Here is a 27,218-nt window from a genome sequence, read left to right on the forward strand (position 1 = left end):
TATGGTAACAAGAAGTTAAGATGACACAAGGGAGGTAAAAGCTGGCCAAATCCGGATTTCCAGAACTGTGGTAACATGATGGATTGGTTGGATAGGCAATACTTGTCCAATGGAGCTCAAATTTGGATATGTTGTAGTTAACATCCATTGGAACAAGTCTCATGAAGATCATGACCTCATCCGAGCACCAGAGCATGTTGATCCCAGGCCAAGAAGTTGACCTACGAAAATGAACAAAAACAGAATTTATAACTAATAATGCACTTTTAGCTCATTTTCATCCCAACCAAGGCAAAATCTAAGAAAACACAAAAATGAAGTAAAAAGCTATAAAATGTCAAGAACTAACTCAAAATAGTGGGTGAATAACATGAAAAATCATGTGTAAAAATGAACCGAACATGTATCTAGCTGGGCTGAGATGCTGATTTCAGTTGGCTCGGCTTGGCTACTTTGTGGCTCAGCTGGGATGCTGATTTTAGTACTGGTCAACAATGGCATTGGTTGTTTATCAGGCTAGGCTTGGATGCTGATTCTAGTACCTGTTTCATCACCGGTTGTTATAGTTCTTTCTCCCATGTTGATCTCAAACCAAATGTGTTCTTCCGACTAATTATTAGTCGTCTACCCCGAAGAACACATTTGGTAAACTCAGGGGAGAAAAGCAGTTCACTCTCCTGGAATATAACATCCATGGGAGTATACCACCGACCGGAAGACGGATGATAACACCGATATTCTTTTTGTTGTGGAGAGAAACCCATAAACACACAACGAAGAGCACATGGGTCCAATTTACTCCTTTGATCTTTGTGGAGATGTACATAAGCTACACATCCAAAAAAATGATGAGTAAGATTAACGGAGGAGGTGATAGAAACATGAAAGAACTGTGTTTGGATCATCTGATAAAACGTCCGAAAAATGGAGTTGACTTCACTTTTATTTTTCATCACATACTGTTGTGAAAATTGGCTCGCATAAAGGATACAAGCTTCGGAGACAAAACAGGAAGTGATCGGTCACCCGTTTCAAGCGACCGGTCGTAGGAGACTTTGCCTAAAACCGACCGGTCGCACGAAGCAAGCGACCGGTCGTTTTCAGGCAGATGCGAAGTCTGGAGCGAAAACTTATGGCGACCGGTCGCCAGCTTCATGCGACCGGTCGCTTGCGACTCTGCCAGAATGCAACCGGTCGCAAGAAGCTAGCGACCGGTCGCCCGTCACGTGCTGTTTCGGATTTCTCGAGTTTTGAACTCTATTTTCAAGGGCTATCGCCTCCCACCTACTTGCAAGGACTCTAGGGGTCACTTCTGAGTCAAAAGAATGTAGGAAATCAGTTGGGAGGTTTGAGGTAGCATTGAAGGACATTGGAAGACTTGTTTCAAGGTGTAGCTACCCTATGGTTCTATATAGGGTGGCTGCACAAGTAGCCATCAATACATAGCTTGTGACTGGCCTAACTTGTGGTCCATGTCAGGTATTCAAGGGCAGAACGTGGGAGACAAAGCAAGGTCTTCTCTCAAGTCTAGAGGCTTATGTATTAAAGGAAAGAGGGAGCAAGTCTGAAATATGTTAGAGTTAGAGATAGTTGGAAGAGAAATAGCTGGAAACTAGTGAGTCAAGAAGAGGAGAGAATTCTCATGTGTATCAAGGTGTGAGCAAGGGTGTGAGAGAAACAGAATATGAGGGTAATGTTCTAAGAGGGTTTCTGTGTAAACCAAAGTTGTAACCTATCTTCATTAGTGAAATTTCTCAAGGGGATCACCAAAGATGATGTAAGCAAATTGCTGAACCTCTATAAACACTTGTGTCTTTTGTGCTTGATTATTTTCTGTGTGTGTGTGTAAGATTCATCCATCATTGAGTCTTGTCCAAAGTCCATCAACAATAAGGTCTAAAGGGGAGTTAGTTGGTTCTAATTCACAACAAGTGGTATCAGAGCTGTGTTGGCAGCTGTGCTAGTTCTTCTTTCGGAGTGCTAGTGTGTTGAAGATGGCAAGTGACAAAGAAGTTGAGAGTGGTGGCAGCTCACAGCAGCTAAAGCAACCACAGGCAACGAGCATGAAGGTGGAGTTAAAGCCTTTCATAGGCAAGGAGAACTTCACACTTTGGCAACGAGATGAAGTCAGCTCTTACACAACAAAATCTTCATGTTGTGTTGGTTGGCAAGGAAAAGAAGCCAACTAGCATGACAGATGATGAATGGAGTGTACTTGACGAGTTAGCTAGAGGAGCCATCGAAAACTACCTCTCTGATGAGGTGCTCATCAACGTGATGAAAGATACAGCGAAGCAAACATGGGAGAAGCTCGAAGAGATGTTTGCAGGGAAGTCGCTGTCCAACAAACTCTTCCTCAAGGAAGAACTCCTAAATCTCAAGATGGAGGAGGGAGGTAATCTAATGGAACATTTAAGTAGTTTCAATAGATGTGTTGCTGACTTGCAGAGAATGGAAGTTAATTATAGTACGGAGGATCAGGCTCTTATGTTGTTGACATCCTTGCCTCCGTCCTATAAGCACTTTCGAACCACTCTTATGTTCGGGAAGGTTACTCTTGATTTTGAGCTTGTGATGCAAGACATCATGATGCATCATAGGATGGCTCAACGTTCGGGAGAAAACTCTCAAGGTGAAGGTCTAGTTGCAAAGACCGGAGAGAGAGGTCGTTCAAAGAAGCATGAAGGCAAGAAAGGCAACAGAGGAAGGTACAAATCCAAGGCAAAAGAAGGCTGTTTCGAATGTGGGTCAAAGGAGCATTGGAAAAAGAATTGTCCCATATGGAAGGAGAAGAAGAACAAAGGGAAGAATGCAGCAAACACAGCTGAGGAAGTCACAGAAAGTGATGGTGAGCTTTTATGTGTTAATAGCATTGTTAAAACTAATGCATTTGCTAATTCTTCAAGGTGTTCCTCTTCTGATTGGATTTTGGATTCCGGATGCTCATATCATATGTGCTCAAACAAGGAGTGGTTTGATACATATGAGAAAGAAGAAGGTGGTGAAGTTATGATGGGGGATGGCTCAATTTGTGGAGTCAAAGGCACCGGTACAATCAAGGTGAAGACGCACGATGGGGCTGTTAGGACGCTTGGAATGGTAAGATACATTCCAAAGTTGCGTAAGAATCTCATTTCCCTTGGAGCTCTTGATAAGAATGGTTATTCATTTAAAGCTAATGGAGGGAAACTCATAATCTCAAAATGTTCACTTGTGGTTATGAAGGGAGAGGTTCAACCTAATTGTCTATATAGATTGTGTGGTACAAAAATTACAGGTGGAGCAGCTGTATCCACAAGCAAGGACTCAGAGGATGAAACTTAGCTTTGGCATTTGAGGCTAGGGCACATGAGTGAGAGGGGCATGCTGGAACTACACAACAGAAAGTTGTTGAAAGGTGTTCAAAGTTGCAAGCTTGAGTTCTGCAAATCATGTACCATGGGAAAGCAATCAAAGGTAGCTTTCAAGCAACGAAACAAGGAGGAGGGAAGCACGGGTGTGCTAGATTATATTCACACGGATGTATGGGGGCCATCACCAGTTAAATCAAAAGGTGGAGCTCGCTACTTTGTAACTTTCTTGGATGATTTTTCCAGGAAGGTTTGGGTCTATTTTATGAAGGAGAAATCTGAGGTCTTCACCAAATTCAAAGAGTGGAAGGCGGAAGTAGAGAACCTAACCGGAAGAAAAATCAAGATTCTAAGGAATGACAATGGTGGTGAATATAAAGACAGCAAGTTCCTTGAGTTTTGTACAAATGAAGGCATCAAGAGGCACTTTACCGTGAAGAAGACGCCCCAACAAAATAGAGCTGTGGAAAGGATGAATAGAACTCTCATGGAGCGTGAGAGATGTATGAGGATTCATGCGGGATTGCTCGAGTCATTTTGGGCGGAGTCAGTTAACCACGCTGCCTATTTGGTTAACCGATTGCCTTCAAGAAATCTTGAGTTCAAATGTGTAGAGGAGTTATGGTCTAATAAGTCAATTGATTATACTAATCTTAAGATGTTTGGATGCAATGCATATGTACTTATTCCTAATGATGAAAGATCCAAGTTGAAGCCAAAGTCTCTTGAATGCATTTTTATCAGATTTGAGAGCGGTGTGAAGGGCTACAAGCTATGGGATCCAGTGAATCATAAGAAGATACTAAGCAGGGATGTGTTTGATGAGAAGACCATGCCTATGAACAAAGTCAAGAATTCAGAGGCAAAGGAGGATGTTGTTGAGAGAGAAACAACCATTGAAGTTCCACTCAAGAAGGTGTTTAGGGAAACTTCACAAGAACAACCAACTGAAGACGTTCAGGAGGAGGTGGAGTCCGACAATGAGGAGGAAGATGCTGGGCAACAACAACAACAATCTCAAGAAGAAGAAGAAGAGGCTCAAGAACAGGTGGAGCCATCATCTATAGCTCGATCCAGGCCCAAGAGAACCATCAAACCACCTCAAAGGTTTGGATGGGACAAGGATGCAGTTCACTATGCTTTGAATGCTAGTGAAGAAGAACCAACCACGTTCCAAGAGGCTATTGAGAACAAGGAACGGGAAAGTTGGATGGAAGCTATGATGCAAGAGATGGAATCTCTACACCAAAACTCAGTTTGGGAGTTAGTTCCTAAACCCAAAGGTCGCAAGGTTATTGGCTGCAAATGGGTGTTTAGGAAGAAAGAAGATATGCATGGGAAGGGAGCCACCATATTCAAAGCTCGGTTGGTGGCTAAAGGATACTTGCAAAAGGAGGGAGTTGATTATGATGAAATTTTCTCTCCAGTGGTGAAATATACTTCTATAAGGCTACTACTCTCCTTAGTAGCTCAAGAGAACATGGAGGTGGAGCAAATGGATGTGAAGACTGCTTTTCTCCATGGGGACTTGGAGGAAGACATCTACATGAGCCAACCTCAAGGGTTCATTGAAGCAAGCAAGGAAAATCTAGTTTGTAGGTTGAAGAAGTCTTTGTATGGGCTGAAGCAATCTCCAAGACAGTGGAACAAGTGCTTCGATTCTTTCATGATGAAGATTGGGTATAGAAGATGTGAATCGAATTGTTGTGTATACACTCATGCATTAAGGATGGTAATTTCATCCTTTTGCTTCTTTATGTTGATGACATGCTAATTGCATGTAAAGACATGTCAAAAATCTAGGAATTGAAGACATTGCTTGGAAGGGAGTTTGACATGAAGGATCTTGGTTCTGCACAAAAGATCCTAGGTATGGAGATAAGGAGAGACAGAAATGAAGGCAAACTATGGCTATCACAAAGTAAGTACATTTCCAAAGTACTTGAAAAATTCAATATGATGGATTGCAAGCCGGTGTCTACTCCTTTGGTGGAGCATTTTAAATTAAGTGCGTAGGATTGTCCTTCTACGGATGAGGAGAAGGAAGAAATGAGCAAAGTTCCATATGAAAGCTTGGTAGGGTGTCTCATGTATGCAATGGTGTGCACACGCCCCGACTTAGCCCAAGCCGTAAGTGTTGTGTCAAGATACATGGCGAATCCGGGAAAACAACATTGGACAGCAGCGAAGTGGATTCTCAGGTACTTGAAGGGCACCAAGAGGATTGGGATATTGTTTGAAAGACAACAAGGAAAAGCATGTGTGTCGGGTTATGTGGACTCCGATTATGCAAGAGATTTAGACAAGAGGAGATCCACCGCAGGATATGTCTTCATTTGTGGTGGAGGACCGATTAGTTGGAGAGCGGTGTTACAATCGGTTAGTGCCTTGTCTACTACAGAAGCGGAGTATATGGCGCTAACAAAAGCTTTAAAGGAAGCGGTGTGGCTGAAGAGATTGGCAAAGGAATTCGGGATTGCCCAAGACTTGGTGGTGATACAAAGTGATAGTCAAAGTGCTATACACTTAGTGAAGAATCAAGCATTCCACGGAAGATCCAAACACATTGATGTTCGGTACCACCGGATAAGAGATTGGGTGAACGATGGAGACATCACGATAAGGAAGGTTCATACAAATGAGAACGCTTCAGATTGTCTAACGAAGCCAGTCACAACAGCAAAGTTCAAGCATTGTTTGAACTTGCTCAATCTTGTTACTTGCTAAAGATTGAGGTGGAGTTCTTGAGAATTATCGGGACGATTCTCAAGATGTTACCGATGTCCTGGAAGGCAATGGTGTCCACAATGAGTTTTAGGCTCGCCAAGGTGGAGATTGTTGTGAAAATTGGCTCGCATAAAGGATACAAGCTTCGGAGACAGAACAGGAAGCAACCGGTCGCCCATTTCAAGCGACCGGTCGCAGGAGACTCTGCCTAAAAGCGACCGGTCACATGAAGCAAGTGACCGGTCGTTTTCAGGCAGATTCGAAGTCTGGAGCGAAAACTTCTGGCGACCGGTTGCCAGCTTCATGTGATCGGTCGCTTGCGACTCTACCAGAATGCGACCGGTCGCAAGAAGCCAGCGACCGATCGCCCATCACGTGCTATTTCGGATTTCTCGAGTTTTGAACTCTATTTTCAAGGGCTATTGCCTCCCACCTACTTGCAAGGACTCTAGGGGTCACTTCTGAGTCAGAAGAACGTAGGAAATCAATTGGGAGGTTTGAGGTAGCATTGAAGGACATTGGAAGACTTGTTTTAAGGTGTAGCTACCCTATGGTTCTATATAGGGTGGCTACACAAGTAGCCATCAATACATAGCTTGTGGCTGGCCTAACCTGTGGTCCATATCAGGTATTCAAGGGCAGAACGTGGGAGACAAAGCAAGGGTCTTCTCTCAAGTCTAGAGGCTTATGTATTAAAGGAAAGAGGGAGCAAGTCTGAAATATGTTAAAGTTAGAGAGAGTTGAAAGAAAAGTAGCTGGAAACTAGTGAGTCAAGAAGAGGAGAGAATTCTCAAGTGTATCAAGGTGTGAGCAAGGGTGTGAGAGAAACAGATTATGAAGGTAATGTTCTAAGGGGGTTTGTGTAAACCAAAGTTGTAACCTATCTTCATTAGTGAAATTTCTCAAAGGGATCACCAAAGAGGATGTTGGCAAATTGTTGAACCTCTATAAACACTTGTGTCTTTTGTGCTTGATTATTTTCTGTGTGTGTGTGTAAGATTCATCCATCATTGAGTTTTGTCCAAAGTCCATCAACAATGTCTAAAGGGGAGTGAGTTGGTTCTAATTCACAACACATACAACCACGTCAATCTAGTGCAATCATCGACAAAAATAAAAAACCATAGAATTCTAGACAGTATAGTAATAGGGGATGGACCCCAAACATCCGAATGAACTGAAGCAAAAGGAATCGTTCTTTTATTCAAACTGGGTGGTATTTACAGCACAATGGTGTAAACCCTACTATAATAAAACAAGGAAAGTAAATATTCCTAATTACAAGGGATATTCCTAAATATAAAAGGGAAAGAAATAATCTCTGGACTCATGGAGTCATGAATCCACCCATTTCGTCTTGAGACAAGATCTCCATAAATATGAGGGTAAAGTTTCTGTCCATTTTGTCCTAAGACTAAATTCCCAGAAAGATGACTCACGCCAACAAATTATCACTATTTAATCACTTGCAGTTGTGACGAAAGTTCTTCATCTTTGACTTAATTCACATGGAAGGTGGTAAGGAAACTATTGTGCCGATAACAGCAAAAATAGAAAGAAAAAGAATCTACTTTGGAACCAAATTTTTTTTGGGTCAAAGAGATGCTTCATTGAAATAAAGAGAAACCAACATAAAGTCTCCAGGAAGGAGGGAACAAACACCTCCACACAACCAGACAACATCAAGGCAAAGAGAAATTAAACTAACTAGGAAAAACTTAGTTAGAAGGCCATCCACTAGGATGTCACCACCGGGTGCACGTCAGCCTCTAACTAACCCAAACACGGAAAAATCTACTTTGGAACCTTGTTTAGAATTTATATAATCTTGGAAAAACGATTCTGCTGAAGTTTTGTACATTAGTAGCAAATTTAAGCCCAATAGTCGTGTTGACTATCTGGATACAAAGCAATTTTTCCATGTCATTGTTATTATAAGTGCCTTTGCAAAGAATCATTTTCAACATTTTTCTTCCGTGTGAACTGTGTCATGTGAATTTTCACATCATTTCTCAGCAGGTTGGTTTTCTTTCTTTCTTTTCTCGTGGAAGAAACAAACGGGTTGGTGAAAAGAAAATGACTTCTGATAGCCTAATCAGTTGCCGTTTTCTCTTTTGATGTAATGTTGCTGGACATCAAAAGAAAGCTATATATATATATTTTTAGTACAAACGATACTCTAAAATACTTTAAACTGTGTTTGGATCATTTGATAAAACATCCGAAAAATGGACCTGACTTCACTTTTATTTTTCATCACATACAACCACGTCAGTCTAGGAAATCATCGTAAAAAATAACAAACCATAGAATTCCAGACGGTATGGTAGTAGGGGATGGACCCTGAAAATCCTAATGAACTAAAGAAAAAGGAGTCGTTCTTTTATTCAAACTACGTGGATAAAAAGCCTGGTGACTTTTTGCTAGAATATAAATCTCACACTTAAAGTTTGAGATTTTTACGCCACTAAAATACGAAGGAAGTAAAGATTGCAGATAACCAAAGGATGCATGCCCCATCCGTTGATGCCATAACCAAATCATTTTTTCTACCTCAATGTTGGTGCCACAAACCTGATGAACTCTTCCAAGTGTGATGTCATCAACACAATATAACCCCTTCTCTTAGTACCACTCCTAATAATCGCTCTCGTCAGAATCTGCTGAAGCAAACAAAACATAGGAAACATAAATACAAGACAATCCAGTTGTTCCGTAACTTGACTAACTGATAACAAATTGTAAACAAGGCAGGAACGAGCAAGGTATTATGTAAGGACAAAGTCGGAGAGAGAGAAATTGAACTAGCCCATGTTACTGGCTTTGATTCACCATTCGCAATGGCCACACTTGTTTTGCTAGGAAAAGTCATAATAAATTGAAATTTTTTTTATCATATATCATATGATTTTGTAGCACTAGAATCGATAATCCAACCTGTATCATGACTTTCTGATGCAATGAAGGTTTTTCCTTGATTACCTGTGGCTTCTGACACCTCAGGGATGATCATGTGAGAGAGAAGGGAGAGAACCTATTCCTTTTCGGTGACTGGTAGCGAAAGAGTCACTATGAACGGTGACTGTCGAGGTGATGACAAGTGCCTCACTGGAAGAGTTTTGCTCGATGGAACCTCCTGGCATGGTGATCTAGGTAGATTGGTGAAGTTTTTTTTTTCTTTCTCGGTTTCGGGTTTGAGAGGGCTGACAACGGGAATAGATGGCAGCATTGTATTTTGGGATTGCTGCCAACGGGAACAAATGGTGACGTTTGTTTTGGGATTGTTGCCAATGGGAATAAATGACGCCGTAGTGGTTAGGGATTGCTACCAATGGGAACAGATGGTGGCTAGGATTTATGCATTTTTTGTGTTTTATTTTGGCTTCTAGAGAAAGGCCGAAACCTGATCTGATACCAAGTTGAAAGGAAAGTTGGGATTGAATTGTTTGTTGTCTTTAGTGCTCATTTGACATTGCTTATTTAGGGTGATAAGTGATTTTTAAAAAAATTTGGGAAGCCCAGCCCGTTCGGTAAACTATGAGAAAATCACTTATTGTTAAAAATTGTTGTGAGAGAAAGCTATAAGGGAAAGCAGCTAATTAGGTGCTTTCATTTTCTGATTATGCAGGAATCAGTTTTGAAGAGGCGTTGGGTTTAATGATTATGCGGGAATCAGTACCAACAACACTTTTAACAAAAAGTTTACCAAACGCCAAACTGCTTTCTCTCACAGCAAATCTGACATCAATTATTTTCACAACACAGAAATGCCAAACTGGCCCTTATTCCATTGACAAAAGGAGGTATTTATAGCACAATGGTGTAAACCCTACTAGAGTAAAACAAGGAAAATAAATATTCCTAATTACAAGATATATTCCTAATTATAAAATATTTGTACAAAAGGGAAAGAAATAATCTCTAGAATCATGGAGTCATGAATCTGCCTATTCTGTCTTGAGACAAAATCTCCAGAAATATGAAGGTAAAGTTTGTGTCCATTTTGTCCTGACACCAAATTCCCAGAAAAATAACTCACACCAACAAATATCACTATTTAATCACTTGCAATTGCGACGAAAGTTCTTCATCTTTGACTTAATTCACATTGAAGGTGATAAGGAAACTATCGTGCTGATAACGGCAAAAATAGAAAGAAAAAGAATCTACTTCGGAACCTTGTTATAGAATTTGTATAATCTTGGAAAAAAGATTCTGCTGAAGTTTTGTACATTAGCTGCAATTGTAAGCCCAATAGTCGTGTCGACTATATGAACACAAAGCAATTATTATGAGTGCCTTTGCAAAGAATCTTTTTCATTATTTTTCTGTCATGTGGACTATGTCAATAGAATTTTTTCACATCATTTCTTGGCAGGGTGGCTTTCTTTCTTTCTTTTCTCGTGGAAGAAACTGTTGGAAAAATGGCTCACATTAAGTATGCAAGTGAAGGAGGAAGCGACCGGTCGCTGGGTATTTGCGACCGGTCGTTTTGAAGCAGATTCGAAGTCTGGAGGTGAAGCTGGAAGTCGCGAAAAGCGACCGGTCGCAAGGTGAAAGCGACTGGTCGCCTTCAGTCAGAGTGCAAAGCGACCGGTCGCCAGGGCTGCTGTGCTGTTTTCTTCCACGCGTTTTTCAAGAGGTCTTCACATGTATTGGTTCCCTACCTAATCCCTCGGGCCTCTAAGGTGTGTTATGGGTTCTAGGAGGTCTAGCAAGGTGCTGGAAAAGCTGGAGCACCATTGAATGAGGATTGTTGACTTGTTTCAAATAGTACCTACCTTATAGCTCTAGATAGGGTGGCTGAAGTTGCAGCTATCAATGCCTAGCCTTTGGTCTGACCAAGTTGTGGTCCATGTTAGGCAACCAAGGGCAGAACGTGGGAGGAAAGAAGGAGTCTCTTCTGAAGTCCAAAGGCTTGTGTATTAAAGGGAAGAGGAAGCAAGACAGCAAGTGTGGTTTTACTTCTCAAGGAGTGGACAAGTAGCTGGGAGCTAGTGTGTCCAAGAGTGGTTTAACTTACCAAGGGAGGAAGAGAGAGAGGGCAATCAGTTCAAGAGAGAGCTGAGTTGAGTCTTGAGTAGTCTAGACACCAAAGGGGGGAAACACCAAGAGTTGTGAGGGTGTTCATAAGTGTATCAAAGTGTTGAGCAAGGGGTGAGAGAGAAAAGAGAGCTTGGGAGAGAATAGAGTTCTAAGGGGGTTTCTTTGTAAACCAAAGTTGTAACTTATTCTTTCATTAGTGAATTTCTCAAGGGGATCACCAAGAGGATGTAGGCAATTGCTGAACCTCTAAAATACTTGTGTCACTTTGTGCTTGGTTGGTTTCTCAAGTGTGTGTGTGTGTGATTCATCCATCCTTGTGTGTGTCACAAAGTCCATCAACAACAAGATCATTAGGGGAGTGAGTGAAAGTGTTTGTCCATTTTCACAACAAGTGGTATCAGAGCTGAGTTTGAGCAGCAAGTTCTAATGTGTTGAAGATGGCAAGTGACAAGGAAGGTGAAGAAGGAGGTAGCTCTTTGCAGCAGAGGCAACCACAATCTGTCACCATGAAGGTGGAGTTGAAGCCTTTCACAGGGAAGGAGAACTTCACTCTATGGCAAAGGAGGATGAAGTCAGCCCTTACACAACAAAATCTCAGCATTGTCTTGGGAGGCAAGGAGAAGAAGCCAACAACCATGACAGATGCGGAGTGGGGTGTGCTGGATGAGTTGGCTAGAGGAGCCATCGAGAACTACATCACCGATGAGGTGCTCATCAATGTGATGCAAGACACAGCGAAGCAAACATGGGAGAAGCTTGAAGAGATGTTTGCAGGGAAGTCGCTGTCCAACAAGCTCTTCCTCAAGGAAGAACTCCTAAATCTTCGGATGGAGGAGGAAGGTAATCTAATGGAGCATTTGAGCAGCTTCAATAGATGTGTTGCTGATTTGCAAAGGATGGAAGTGTTGTATGATACGGAGGATAAGGCACTCATGTTTCTAACATCCTTGCCTCCGTCTTATAAACATTTCCGAACAACGCTTATGTTTGGGAAGAGTACTTTGAAGTTTGAGGAGGTGGTGCAAGATGTGATGACGCATCACCGGATGTCCCAACGTTCGGAGGAAAACTCTCAAGACACGGGTCTATTCGCAGGGAATCGTTCAAGCAAGCGTGAAGGCAAGAGAAGCAAAGGGAGGAATGCTAAGTCCAAGGACAAAGAAGGGTGCTTCGAGTGTGGGTCTATGGATCATTGGAAGCAAAATTGTCCGGTATGGAAGGAGAAGACGAAGAAAGCTGGAAGTTCAGCAAATGTATGTGATGATGACATTTGTGATGAACTCTTGACGGTTACGGAGGAGAGTAACGGGGAAGTCATGGCTAGCTCTTCGGGTAAGGGTTCAAGTTCTACTTCAAGTTGGATTTTGTGATTCCGGGTGCTCATATCATGTGTGTGCAAATAAGTTGATGTTTGACACATATGAGGAAAGGAAGTCATAGCAAGTTCTTCTTGCATGCAAGTTCATCATCAAGGGTGCTTGATTTCAAAGGTGCAGAAAGTGAAGTCAAGACAAGGGATGAGGAGGAGAATGTTGTTGAAAGGAAACTTCTTGCCAAGGCGGTCATGGAGGAGTCTCCATTTGAGGTGGAGCTTGACACAAGGGCTGAAGAAGGAGGGCAACAACAACACACTCACAAAGGGGTTCTACTTGAGGTGGAGCCATCATCAAGTGCAAGGTCCGGGCCCAAGGAATCCATCAAACCATCCCTAGGTTTTGGATGGATGGACCAAGAAGTTCCAGCCACGTTTCGGAGTGCTAGAGGGAGCATGAAACGGGAAAGTTGGAGAGGTGCATAGATGAAAAGAAAGGTGTTCTTAAATCCAAGAGCAAGGAGTGCTAAGTGGGGATTTAGTGAACAAAGGTTTGGTATGTGTTTTGCATATCAAAGGAAGTCCATGATTCAAGGTTCCAAGGAGGCAAGGAGCAACGAATTTGGCATGGGGGAACTCTTTTCTGCACAAGAGGTCCAGGTTACTCAAGTCTAAGCTTGGGTGGAGCACCTTCCACCAAAGGTGCATTGAGGCAAGAGGTGTATTGCCATGGTGGAGTTCTTGGAAATTACTAGAACGATTTCTAAGAGGTTAAAGAGGTTCTAGAGTTCAACAATGGTCCATGGGGTGATTAATGGTTCGCCAAGGTGGAGATTGTTGGAAAAATGGCTCACATTAAGTATGCAAGTGAAGGAGGAAGCGACCGGTCGCTGGGTATTTGCGACCGGTCGTTTTGAAGCAGATTCGAAGTCTGGAGGTGAAGCTGGAAGTCGCGAAAAGCGACCGGTCGCAAGGTGAAAGCGACCGGTCGCCTTCAGTCAGAGTGCAAAGCGACCGGTCGCCAGTAACGGGCGACCGGTCGCCAGGGCTGCTGTGCTGTTTTCTTCCACGCGTTTTTCAAGAGGTCTTCACATGTATTGGTTCCCTACCTAATCCCTCGGGCCTCTAAGGTGTGTTATGGGTTCTAGGAGGTCTAGCAAGGTGCTGGAAAAGCTGGAGCACCATTGAATGAGGATTGTTGACTTGTTTCAAAGAGTACCTACCTTATAGCTCTAGATAGGGTGGCTGAAGTTGCAGCTATCAATGCCTAGCCTTTGGTCTGACCAAGTTGTGGTCCATGTTAGGCAACCAAGGGCAGAACGTGGGAGGAAAGAAGGAGTCTCTTCTGAAGTCCAAAGGCTTGTGTATTAAAGGGAAGAGGAAGCAAGACAACAAGTGTGGTTTTACTTCTCAAGGAGTGGACAAGTAGCTGGGAGCTAGTGTGTCCAAGAGTGGTTTAACTTACCAAGGGAGGAAGAGAGAGAGGGCAATCAGTTCAAGAGAGAGCTGAGTTGAGTCTTGAGTAGTCTAGACACCAAAGGGGGGAAACACCAAGAGTTGTGAGGGTGTTCATAAGTGTATCAAAGTGTTGAGCAAGGGGTGAGAGAGAAAAGAGAGCTTGGGAGAGAATAGAGTTCTAAGGGGGTTTCTTTGTAAACCAAAGTTGTAACTTATTCTTTCATTAGTGAATTTCTCAAGGGGATCACCAAGAGGATGTAGGCAATTGCTGAACCTCTAAAATACTTGTGTCACTTTGTGCTTGGTTGGTTTCTCAAGTGTGTGTGTGTGTGATTCATCCATCCTTGTGTGTGTCACAAAGTCCATCAACAACAAGATCATTAGGGGAGTGAGTGAAAGTGTTTGTCCATTTTCACAACAAGTGGTATCAGAGCTGAGTTTGAGCAGCAAGTTCTAATGTGTTGAAGATGGCAAGTGACAAGGAAGGTGAAGAAGGAGGTAGCTCTTTGCAGCAGAGGCAACCACAATCTGTCACCATGAAGGTGGAGTTGAAGCCTTTCACAGGGAAGGAGAACTTCACTCTATGGCAAAGGAGGATGAAGTCAGCCCTTACACAACAAAATCTCAGCATTGTCTTGGGAGGCAAGGAGAAGAAGCCAACAACCATGACAGATGCGGAGTGGGGTGTGCTGGATGAGTTGGCTAGAGGAGCCATCGAGAACTACATCACCGATGAGGTGCTCATCAATGTGATGCAAGACACAGCGAAGCAAACATGGGAGAAGCTTGAAGAGATGTTTGCAGGGAAGTCGCTGTCCAACAAGCTCTTCCTCAAGGAAGAACTCCTAAATCTTCGGATGGAGGAGGAAGGTAATCTAATGGAGCATTTGAGCAGCTTCAATAGATGTGTTGCTGATTTGCAAAGGATGGAAGTGTTGTATGATACGGAGGATAAGGCACTCATGTTTCTAACATCCTTGCCTCCGTCTTATAAACATTTCCGAACAACGCTTATGTTTGGGAAGAGTACTTTGAAGTTTGAGGAGGTGGTGCAAGATGTGATGACGCATCACCGGATGTCCCAACGTTCGGAGGAAAACTCTCAAGACACGGGTCTATTCGCAGGGAATCGTTCAAGCAAGCGTGAAGGCAAGAGAAGCAAAGGGAGGAATGCTAAGTCCAAGGACAAAGAAGGGTGCTTCGAGTGTGGGTCTATGGATCATTGGAAGCAAAATTGTCCGGTATGGAAGGAGAAGACGAAGAAAGCTGGAAGTTCAGCAAATGTATGTGATGATGACATTTTTGATGAACTCTTGACGGTTACGGAGGAGAGTAACGGGGAAGTCATGGCTAGCTCTTCGGGTAAGGGTTCAAGTTCTACTTCAAGTTGGATTTTGTGATTCCGGGTGCTCATATCATGTGTGTGCAAATAAGTTGATGTTTGACACATATGAGGAAAGGAAGTCATAGCAAGTTCTTCTTGCATGCAAGTTCATCATCAAGGGTGCTTGATTTCAAAGGTGCAGAAAGTGAAGTCAAGACAAGGGATGAGGAGGAGAATGTTGTTGAAAGGAAACTTCTTGCCAAGGCGGTCATGGAGGAGTCTCCATTTGAGGTGGAGCTTGACACAAGGGCTGAAGAAGGAGGGCAACAACAACACACTCACAAAGGGGTTCTACTTGAGGTGGAGCCATCATCAAGTGCAAGGTCCGGGCCCAAGGAATCCATCAAACCATCCCTAGGTTTTGGATGGATGGACCAAGAAGTTCCAGCCACGTTTCGGAGTGCTAGAGGGAGCATGAAACGGGAAAGTTGGAGAGGTGCATAGATGAAAAGAAAGGTGTTCTTAAATCCAAGAGCAAGGAGTGCTAAGTGGGGATTTAGTGAACAAAGGTTTGGTATGTGTTTTGCATATCAAAGGAAGTCCATGATTCAAGGTTCCAAGGAGGCAAGGAGCAACGAATTTGGCATGGGGGAACTCTTTTCTGCACAAGAGGTCCAGGTTACTCAAGTCTAAGCTTGGGTGGAGCACCTTCCACCAAAGGTGCATTGAGGCAAGAGGTGTATTGCCATGGTGGAGTTCTTGGAAATTACTAGAACGATTTCTAAGAGGTTAAAGAGGTTCTAGAGTTCAACAATGGTCCATGGGGTGATTAATGGTTCGCCAAGGTGGAGATTGTTGGAAAAATGGCTCACATTAAGTATGCAAGTGAAGGAGGAAGCGACCGGTCGCTGGGTATTTGCGACCGGTCGTTTTGAAGCAGATTCGAAGTCTGGAGGTGAAGCTGGAAGTCGCGAAAAGCGACCGGTCGCAAGGTGAAAGCGACCGGTCGCCTTCAGTCAGAGTGCAAAGCGACCGGTCGCCAGTAACGGGCGACCGGTCGCCAGTAACGGGCGACCGGTCGCCAGGGCTGCTGTGCTGTTTTCTTCCACGCGTTTTTCAAGAGGTCTTCACATGTATTGGTTCCCTACCTAATCCCTCGGGCCTCTAAGGTGTGTTATGGGTTCTAGGAGGTCTAGCAAGGTGCTGGAAAAGCTGGAGCACCATTGAATGAGGATTGTTGACTTGTTTCAAAGAGTACCTACCTTATAGCTCTAGATAGGGTGGCTGAAGTTGCAGCTATCAATGCCTAGCCTTTGGTCTGACCAAGTTGTGGTCCATGTTAGGCAACCAAGGGCAGAACGTGGGAGGAAAGAAGGAGTCTCTTCTGAAGTCCAAAGGCTTGTGTATTAAAGGGAAGAGGAAGCAAGACAACATGTGTGGTTAATCTCAAAGTTGTCAAGTAGCTGAGAGCTATTGTGTTCAAAGGGAGGTTATCTCACCAAGGGAGGAAGAGAGAGAGGGCAATTAGTTCAAGAGAGAGCTGAGTTGTGTCTTGAGTAGTCTAGACACCAAGGAGGGAAACACCAAGTGTGAGAGAGTGTTCACAAGTGTATCAAAGTGTTGAACAAAGGGTGAGAGTTTCTTTGTAAACCAAAGTTGTAACTTATTCTTTCATTAGTGAATTTCTCAAGGGGATCACCAAGAGGATGTAGGCAATTGCTGAACCTCTAAAATACTTGTGCCACTTTGTGCTTGGTTGGTTTCTAAAGTGTGTGAGTGTGTGATTCATCCATTATTGTGTTTGTCACAATGTCCATCAACAACAAGATCATCAGGGGAGGGTGAGTTGAGTTTGTTCTCATTTCACAACAGAAACAAACGGGTTATTGCAAAGAAAATGACTTCTGATAGCCCCAGTTGCCTGTTTTCTCTTTTGATGTAATGTTGCTTGACATCAAAAGAAAGACTATCTATATATATACTTTTAGTACAAAGGATACTCTAAATTATAGGGAAGGGGCGTTTCTCACACACATTATCAAGGTTGGATTCAAACCTGAGACCACTAATACGCAAGTTATCAAAAAAAATATTAATCAGTTAACTTCATTCCTTTACTGCCAAAAGTCACGTTTAGTCCTTGTAGTTTGGTACCTCAACCACTTTTGACCCAGTAGTTTCAATTCCGTCAATTTTGCCATTGTATTTTCATATTTGTAGAAATTCAATAACAAGTTAGTATTCTTGTCAATTTCTTTGACGGTGCAATGGGCAATTTCATCAACCAAAAACCTTTGAGAGTAAAAGCTTGTCTGAAACTCTCCCCATCAATTGTGCGTCTGCCAAGGGGCTAGTTAAAATAAAGAATTTTATACCCAAAAGAATCATAAGATCCCATATTATTAAAAAATAAATTTAGTCAAGGAAGTGTTTTTTCTATTAAGAATCATAAGATCCCATATTATTAAAAAAAGAATTTTATGGGCATCTCCTTCTTTTCCCTCTTCTTCTTCTTCTTCTTCTTCTTCTTCTTTCACTCAATCATGGACATACGATGTGTTTCTGAGTTATAGAGGTGAAGATACACGCAAAACTTTTATCGACCACTTATACACTGCTTTGGACCGTCAGGGAATACACACTTTCATTGACGATGAGCTTCCAAGATGAGAAGAAATATCACCTGCACTTCTGAACGCAATTGAAGAGTCAAAGATTTCTGTCATTGTATTCTCAGAAAACTATGCATCTTCAAGTTGGTGCTTGGATGAACTTGTTAAGATCCTTGAATATAAAAAATCAAAGCAACAACTCGTTAGGCCAATTTTCTACAAGGTGGATCCCTCAGATGTACGAAATCAAAGAAGTAGTTTTGGTGATGCACTTGTTGACCATGAACTCAAATTCAAGGATGACATGGAGAAAGTACTCGAATGGAGGAGAGCTCTTACGGAAGCAGCAAACTTGTCTGGGTTTCATTTCAAGGAGGGCGGGTACATAATTTCTAATAATTATTGCATGACATAATTGCGTTATATATATATATATATATATATAGGACATAATTTCTAATATGGACTGTTTGATTATCAATGATCGGACTGTTAGATTCACTTTAAATGTTGATATCTTGTTGCTGGTGGTACTAGGAGGGTGTAGAAACTGATGGATCGAGAATCAGACGTTTGTAGGTCCCAGATCAATGATTCTCGATGATGTGATCTGATGGTCATGGCGATCAATGAAAATCAGACCGTTAGACCGTCTCCTACTTTTAGTATTCCCTTGTGGGTGTTTTTTAGGATTGTGTATAAACTTTCAAATCAAGAATCAGAGTTCCTTAGCTCCTAGATCTCCGATTCTTGTTGTCGTGCTCAGATCGTGTGATCTACAAAGATCCGACTGTTGGATTGTGGCCAAATTGATAGGATCGATGCACATTTGTGACTCATTTTGGCCTAGTACAACTTCTGGATCGGAAAATATGACGCTAGGAACCCGAGTCGGTTTTCGAAGGTGTAGTCGTGATGTGGGGCCCATTCGATCTCAATTAGTAACTTTCGGTCAGACGATGTCAATCATGGTGTTTGGGTGTCATCAGTGTTTACGACTTAGTTTTGGAAATTGTTAGATAAGATTTTAGTGTTGGACCACAGGATTTTCTATAAACATTTTTTGCGGCGAAATCTTTGAAACGCATATGATGGATTAGCGTTGGTCATTGGGCCTAAAAATTTTGGGTTTGGGCCTCATTCTATGGTTTTTTTTCGGGCTGAGCCTAGGTTTCAAAGTGTTTGGCATTGGGCCAGGCTTTTTAATTTTTCTAAGTGTTTTAAATCTTTTTGTAACACAATTTTTTTTTTCAATAGTGGTGGATAAAGTGTCTTCTCTTAAACAATAGTATATATTAGGACAAACTAAAAAGACCACCCAAACTATGTGGTCATTTTCAAGTTCATACTAACTTTTGGGGACATATACACTTACATACTCAAACTCGCGGAAAATTTACAATTTAACCCCTGTGTTACCTAAACTGTTAGATAATTTGTTAAATGCTTACGTGTCAAAGGTGGGACCCTTTTTTTAATGACATGGACTTCCGCGTGAACAAATAACTAATAAAAAATTATCTACTTTTTAAAAATAATTTTAAAATATTAAATAATTACAAATTTATAAATAAAAAATCTATATCTCTCCTCTCTCTCTCTCCGTCCCTCCTCCTTCCCGATCCACCCCCACCACTCTTAGCCCATTTGACCCACCCCACCACCTTAACTCTCTCCTTCATAAAATCTGATGGGTTTATGTATTTACTTTGTTTTCACTACCATCAACTGATTTAGAACCTTGTAATTTTGTTCCTTGAATTAGTATGATCTCAGATGGAGAGTCATTTGATCCATCTACTAGTTTGAGTCCAAATGGAGGCTCATTTTCTTTGCCTATGACTGTGAGCCCCGGAGAAGGCAGAACTTACAATGAGAATAATTAAAAATTAAATGTCTCCCCTGATCACCATGTCAGCGATCCTCCCATCGCCGCCCCCCCCCCCCCCGACCAACCCCATCCTCTCCTCTCCCATTACTCGACCACACCCAAACCTGCAGCAATCCACCCTCAAACTCAATCAATTTCAACCTCAAATCCCTAATTTTCCAATTAAATACACATTCTTTCATCTTTTCGGTGTAAAATCGGTGAAAAACTGATTAATACACTATGGCAATGGGTTGGAGTTGCACATATAGGAATGGGGTCGACAAGGTTGGGGTGGCTAGGTAAGGGGCATGGGTGCTTGGAGGAGGGTAGGTGTGGGGTGTCGGGGCTCAGAGGATTCAAAGCACTACTGCACTGGGGTTTGCTTAGAAATTCCAGGCATGGGGCTAGGGTGTTGGAGTCACGATCTAACTCCACTAGCAAGATATTGTCCGGTTTGGGTCTCCCCTTACGATTTTGTTCTTGGGCTCAAGCTAATGCTATCTTGCCCAAAAGGCCTCTTATTAGGAAGAGAAGTGTCCACACATATAAGGCACTTCAACTTTCCGTCCCTAAGCAATGTGGGATTACTTACCGTTCTTGCTTCACAAGCTCACGGATCTTACACGGATCTTACAATCCACCCCCCTCGGGACCAAGCGTCCTTACTTGCACAACTCGACTCCACTAGCAAGATATTGTCCACTTTGGGTCTACCCCTCATGGGTTTGTTCTTGGGCTCAAGCTAATACTATCTTGCCCCTTACTAGGAAGAGAAGTGTCAACACATATAAGGCACTTCATCTTTCTCTCTCCAAGCAATGTGGGATTGGTCATCGTTCTTGTTTCCCAAGCTCAAGGATCTTATAGTTGGGTGGGCGAATTTGGAGGCAGAGAGAGAGAGAGAGAGAGAGAGAGAGAGAGAGAAGGAGAAAGTGACAGGGAGAGAAGGGATTCCAGCGAGGATAGGCAAGTTGGCATCGATGACAGTATCGTGAAGGTGTGTGTTTGGGTGGTGGGTTTGGGTCTAGTAGGGTAAGTTGGGTTGAGGGGTTGGGAGAAGAGGGACAATTATTTTTAATTTTCTTTTGATTTTTAAATGGAAATTAATTATTTAATAATTTTGCTTGCTTTGTATAATAGTTTATTTGTTTTTTTCCCACGTGGAATCCATGTCATTAAACAATGGGTCCCATCTTTGACACACAAAATGAGTATGTAAGTGTAATTGTCCCTAAAAGTGAGTATGAACTTGAAAATGACCTCATAATTCGGGGGCTCTTTTGTAGTTTGTTCGATAGATTACTACATAACTGAAGGAAACCAAAATATAATAGTCAAAACTCTTTTACTAAACCTAGACCAATAGCTAATATATTTAAAAACTCTTATGAAAATGTGTTACTTCTATCCCAAACTAAGATTGACATCATGAAAATTAAAGCAACTTCCTCCATTAAAATTAATAAAACCAAAATAAGCTTTCAAATTCTTTATTGAACAATTAAACTTGAACTTGACAAAAAGGGGCACTAAGCCCAAGCCTTACCCAACCTTTGAGCAGGTTGGGCCAAGCTTTGGCCCATCGGTCCTCAGGCTACCCACTTTGGTACAAGGGCTGCGGGCCAAATGATGATCCATATGGATGTAGTGAGTTTAGTTACGTACTTTTCTTAAAGTTGTCGGCGCGTTTAGTAGTTATTGAGGATTTATGAGAAGGCTTTGAAATGTTAAAGACGAGTATTATAAAGTGAACTAAGTATACTTCCCCGATTCAGCAATTCCATTAAGTTCAGAGTTTGTGTGCACTTGGACTAGAGGTGATTGCTTTGCTTGTGGGAATGTGTTTCATACATGTGTGTGATAAGCATATCCCTCCCTCTGCTTGTGTGAATGTGTTTCACACAAGTGTATGGTCAAAACATTGCTCGCCCTGCTTTTGTGAATGTATTTCAAACAAGTGTATGACCATCATATCCCTCACTCTACTTGTGTGAACGATTTTCACACAAGTTGATGACCTGTTTCACATAAGTGTATGACCAGCATATTCTTTGCTATGCTTAAGTGAACGTGTTTTACACAAATGTATGACCAGCAGGTTCCCTGAAGGGAATTTCTATTGTAGGGATTTCTAAAATCCTAAGAAGCTATGAGAGAATGAACCATTTACCATATGCATATCTAATATGAAATCAAATAAAGCGAAAACAAGGAAATAGCTAGAGGTTCATAAAAGTCTCATCTTAGGTCCCAATCTTAATAGGTTTATGAAAGTAGCACCAATGACTCTCTAATATAACTATTGCAAGGAGGATTAAGAACATATACCCTTTGAGCGAATCCTGAAACCAAGGATGGTGTTGAAATAGAGGGAATGGTCCCTTGGTTGTTGACTCTCCACTTTATTCTCCAAATAGGCACAATGAAGTCATGCTTCCCCAAAGTATATTCACCAAGGTAGAATGAGAATAGGAGAATGAGGAACCAAGAGAAGAAATGGGTGCTAGCCTTTTCTTCTCTATGGTGGCCGGCCAAGGGACAATGGGGAGGAGGCTTGATGTTTTCCTCTCTTCCTAAATGTCTAACTTGAAACCTTAAGGAGGTGTTGTGCTATGGCTATGATTATGTAGAGACATAGTGTCACACATGTGCCACACCCTCCTCTTCCTTGGCCTTTTTGGGTTACTTTGGTCTACCACATTAATCTTACAATGTGTCACACTTTGCCTAAGTCTATAAGGTCCATTTTCCTATAAATAATGTTTAAGTCATGTAGGACCAAAACTAAAGTTTCATAACTTTAATTAATTCATTGAACTAATCCAATTAGTTTAATTGATTTAATGACTTAACTAGATAAATGAATAACTCGTCTAACAAGCATTGGTCTTAGTCAACCTTTTGTTGACCACGTCAAGTCTCAAGTCAATAGTTTGACCTTTGAATTTGACCAAGCCTCAAAATCATTTATTATCTTTACAATTCTCGATCCATACAGGGCTTCCACAAACCATGAGTGACATCTAGCAGTATGTCATGGTTACCCAAGCTAAATAAAATTCATTTAGGGAACCTAGTAAATTTGTGATTACAATGCAATATGGTCCTTCTCTATTACAATACTCTATGTCTTGTTGTTGGGATATAGATAACTCGTGTCAAATCCCTAACATGACATCTCAAGATTATATAATTCAGTTGGATGCAATTACAAACGTTCTTGTTTCAATTCTCATCTTGTACTTTGGCCAAAGATTAAACGATTCATATCTTTAGAGTATTATCTCTTCTTACTAAGAGTAGAGATTCCTTGTTGTATATTCACATGCCTCTGTGCATAGGCTGAGTATCTTGAGGAACACTTTTAAGTCACATCCTTTTGATACGACTATATTGTGCTCTCAAAGACAAATAACCCATACACAAGACAACCGTGATGTCTCACGTCTAAGGACTAATTTGCATTGTCATAACTTAAAATTCTTTGTTTGATACTTCTGAGTAAGTCTTCCATACAAGAATTCTTGAGTTGATCACGTTCAGTGAACTCCATCTTTATAGAGCACCTACACACATGTCTCAATGTCTCTACACGAATAATTTGAGACTAGCCATCCTCTCAATTGAGCAGACATAGTGTGTACTAGTCTTTGCGAATTACCATTATTGTCCAATTGGTGATCATATCACCAGGAACAGTTTAGGATTCAATATTACTATGATGGAAAGGTGTCGTGAATCTAACTTCTTTAGATTGCTTTCCATTCATATCTTTATCCATGGATTTGTTACTTTGTGTATGTTATGTATCTGAGAGTAACATTCACGCCCCTTTGATTATATTAATTATATTATGTCATTAGAATATTCCATTTTAAATTGGTTTCTAAGACATATATCTAACATTCCTCGCTATGTTGGCCTTTTAATATATAGGGGGTTTCACTAAAACACCCAAAATGGGGGCTGAAATTATAAAAAAACCCAACACCCAAAACACTTTATAAACACACCCAAAACCCATCATTACACACACTCAAAACCCATTTATAAACACACCCAAAAATATACAATTGTTGATTTTGGGGTTGATTTTGGGTGTGTTTCTATGTTTAAATAGTGTGTGGGTTTTTTTATAAATACATGTCTAGGATTGGGTTTATTTATAATAATCTATAATATATATTCCAGCAGCTAATCTCTATTCTTTTCATACGGTTTTATAATAAATATGAAAATATAAATATATGAATAAACATTAAATCTATCATATGCTTTTAAAATGGTAGGTATGAAGCTAAATTTATCAATAAAGTCGTTGAGGAGATATCAGTTCAAATACTCAACAACACATATTTGGATGGGCCAGCATACCCAGTTGGAATAGTGCCTTGTGTAACAGATGTCAATAAGCTTTTAGGTGTTGATGGAAATGGTCATTGCATGGTTGGGATATGGGGGAGTCCTGGAATAGGCAAGACAACAATTGCGAAAGCTGTTCATAATTCAATTGCAAACAAGTTTGAAGGTAGCTGTTTCCTGGCCGATGTTAGAGAAAAATCAATGTATGGAGGACTAATCAAATTACAAGAGGCTCTTCTTTGTCAGGTCCTAGGAAGCATAAACTTCCAATTGTTCAGTCTTGATAAAGGAATCAATGTTATCAAGAACCGGCTGAGCCGTAAGAGGATTCTCTTAATTCTTGACGATGTGAATCAGTTGGATCAGTTAGAAAAGTTAGCTGGAACTGGTTGGTTTGGTAAGGGAAATAGAGTTATTGTAACAACAAGAGATAGGGGATTGCTAGCTCGTCATGGAATTGAGTTAATATATGAGGTCAAAAAATTAGCTCATCGAGATGCACTTGAGCTTTTCAGTATGATTTCCTTCAAAAGAAAGGAGCCTCCAGGTGATTATATGGGTAGAATATTTTCAGATATATTTCATTCTCCAAAAGGAGGTATTTATAATACAGGATGTAAACCCTAGTAGAATTAAACTAGGAAAATAAGTGGTATCCTAATTACATAATATCTATACAAAGAGAAATAAATAAAACAATATCCTAATATAATAGGGATATCTCGCTAACACTTGCAAGGCGTGCAATAGCCTATGGTCAACACCTTCCATTAGCTCTGACAATTTTAGGTTCACATCTACGTAATCAAAAATTAGAGTATTGGGATGCTACATTAAGAAGTTATGAAGCTGATCCTTACTTAGATATTCAGAAAATACTTAGAACAAGTTATGATGGATTGAATTATCATGTGCAACAAGTTTTTCTGGACATTGCATGTTTTTTCAAGGGTGAAGATGTGGACTATGTGACACAAGTACTTAAAGGCCCTAAGCTTAACTTTCCTGAGAACTGTATTCGGGTGCTCGTAGAGAATGCCATCATAACTCTTGAATGCAATATGATTTTGATGCACGACTTACTTGAACAAATGGGTAAGGATATTGTTCATGAAGAATCTCCCAATGAGCCGGGAAAACGTAGCAGATTGTGGTTTCATGAGGATGTGCGCGAGGTTCTAGATGACAATTCTGTAAGTAGAATATACATATGTATCTACACATATTCTTATATTCGGTTGAGAAAAGGCTTCAAGTAACTTATATTTTTCTTATCAAATCTCCTCTAGAAAACAAAATTCGAAACAGTACTCGTATTTTTATTTGATAAAAGGGCTTGGTTGGTTAATAATATTGCTTTTCAATACTACGTATAGGGGACAAATACACTTAAAGGCATCATAGTAAATTTGCCCAAACCTGATGAGATACCTTTGAATGCAAAATGCTTCTCAGCCATGAAGAACCTTGAATTTTTTATAAACCATAATGCAAGCCTTTCTGGAGATACCGTTGATTATCTCTCCAACAAGTTGAGAGTGATTGATTGGGGCAACTGTGAGTTGCAATATTTGCCATCCAGTTTCCAACCAAAGTATCTTGTCCTATTCAGTATGCCTTGCAGTCGTATCAAACAACTTGGAGACGGGTGTAAGGTACTTTGAAGTTTTTTTTTCATCCATTATCATTTCAAAGAGTTTTTATTATTTATTTATTTTGGAACCTTATCATTTGATCATTTCCTTTTTGTTTTTTGGTCTTACAGAATCTGGCGAAGTTGATGTCCCTAAATTTAACAGGCTGTAAATTCCTAGCAAAAATCCCTGACTTGTCTGGAATGGAAAACTTAAAATACTTGACCCTTAGTGGTTGTAAGAGTTTAATTGAGGTCGATTCTTCTATAGGATTTCATGATAAACTTGCTACATTGGACCTTTCAAGATGCTCCAACCTTGTGAATTTTCCACCAATGATTAGGTTGAAATCTCTAGAGATGTTGATTCTTAGCGGTTGCAAAATGTTGGAATCCCACATCGGTTGGGTGAAAGAAATGAAATGGGTTTAAATAGAATTACCCCACTCTAACTAATATCGAGGCCTTTTGTGGTAAAACCCCACACCTGACGGATTAGGCAGGTGGTAAAGTGGGGACAGTATCGATGTTGTTAGAGTGGGACCCATCGGGTAGATCCAAAATTCAACATGGTATCAGAGCCGAGGCCCGTACAAAAAAAAAAAAAAAAAAAAAAAAAAAGGAGAGAAACAAGTCGGAAGGCCAACGAAGCTTGAAAAGAGCCGACCTCTGAGTTCCATTGAAAACAAGTGGGCCCAACGAGAGCCGACCTCTGAGTTTCAATTGCCGATGTGTGGATCTTCACGTGTGATTACACGTGAGGGGGAGTGTTGGAATCCCACATCGGTTAGGTGAAAGAAATGAAATGGGTTTAAATAGAATTACCCCACTCTAACTAATATCGAGGCCTTTTGTGGTAAAACCCCACACCTGACGGATTAGGCAGGTGGTAAAGTGGGGACAGTATCGATGTTGTTAGAGTGGGACCCATCGGGCAGATCCAAAAAAATTTAACACAAAAGGCTTGAGAATTTCCCAGAAATTGTAGACAAGATGGATTCCCTTAGGGGATTGGGATTGGAAATCCAAGAAAGTGGCATAAGAGAATTACCTTCATCAATTGCATATCTCAGTGGACTAGAAAGTTTATGGGCATATGGTTGTGAATCCCTTACAAATATATCATCCAGTGTTTATGATCTTCAAAATTTGAGTGATATTGATCTCAGAGAGTGCCCAAAACTCGGCACATTACAAAACATGATAAACTCGGAAATTTCATCCTCAGCTGGATCAATGCCGCTTTCAGCTGACTCAAATATTTCACAAGACAAGTGTAATCTCTCCAAAAGTGGTCCCTTCCTGAGTCTTAATCTTTCGGGAAACAATTTTGTTGCCCTTCCTGTGTGCATAAGCAAATTGGTCAATTTGGATAGAGTTTACTTGTTTGGTTGCAAGCTGCTTCGAGAAATTCCAGAAGCGCTTCCAGAAAAACTGAACGACCTCAACCTTGCCGATTGCAAATCATTGGAAAATTTTTCGAAGCTGCCAAGTATATTCGAACATGATGAGTTACCAGAG

The 27,218-nt window shown here is 41.1% G+C and overlaps 1 pseudogene; it reads left to right on the forward strand.

Moving 5' to 3' along the window:
- LOC110746427 (TMV resistance protein N-like) overlaps positions 1-27,218 on the forward strand; it is a 71,106-nt pseudogene that overhangs the window by 9,258 nt on the left and 34,630 nt on the right.

This window comes from Prunus avium, chromosome 2, assembly GCF_965620075.1.
Source record: "Prunus avium chromosome 2, drPruAviu1.hap1.1, whole genome shotgun sequence".
Lineage (NCBI taxonomy): Eukaryota > Viridiplantae > Streptophyta > Magnoliopsida > Rosales > Rosaceae > Prunus > Prunus avium.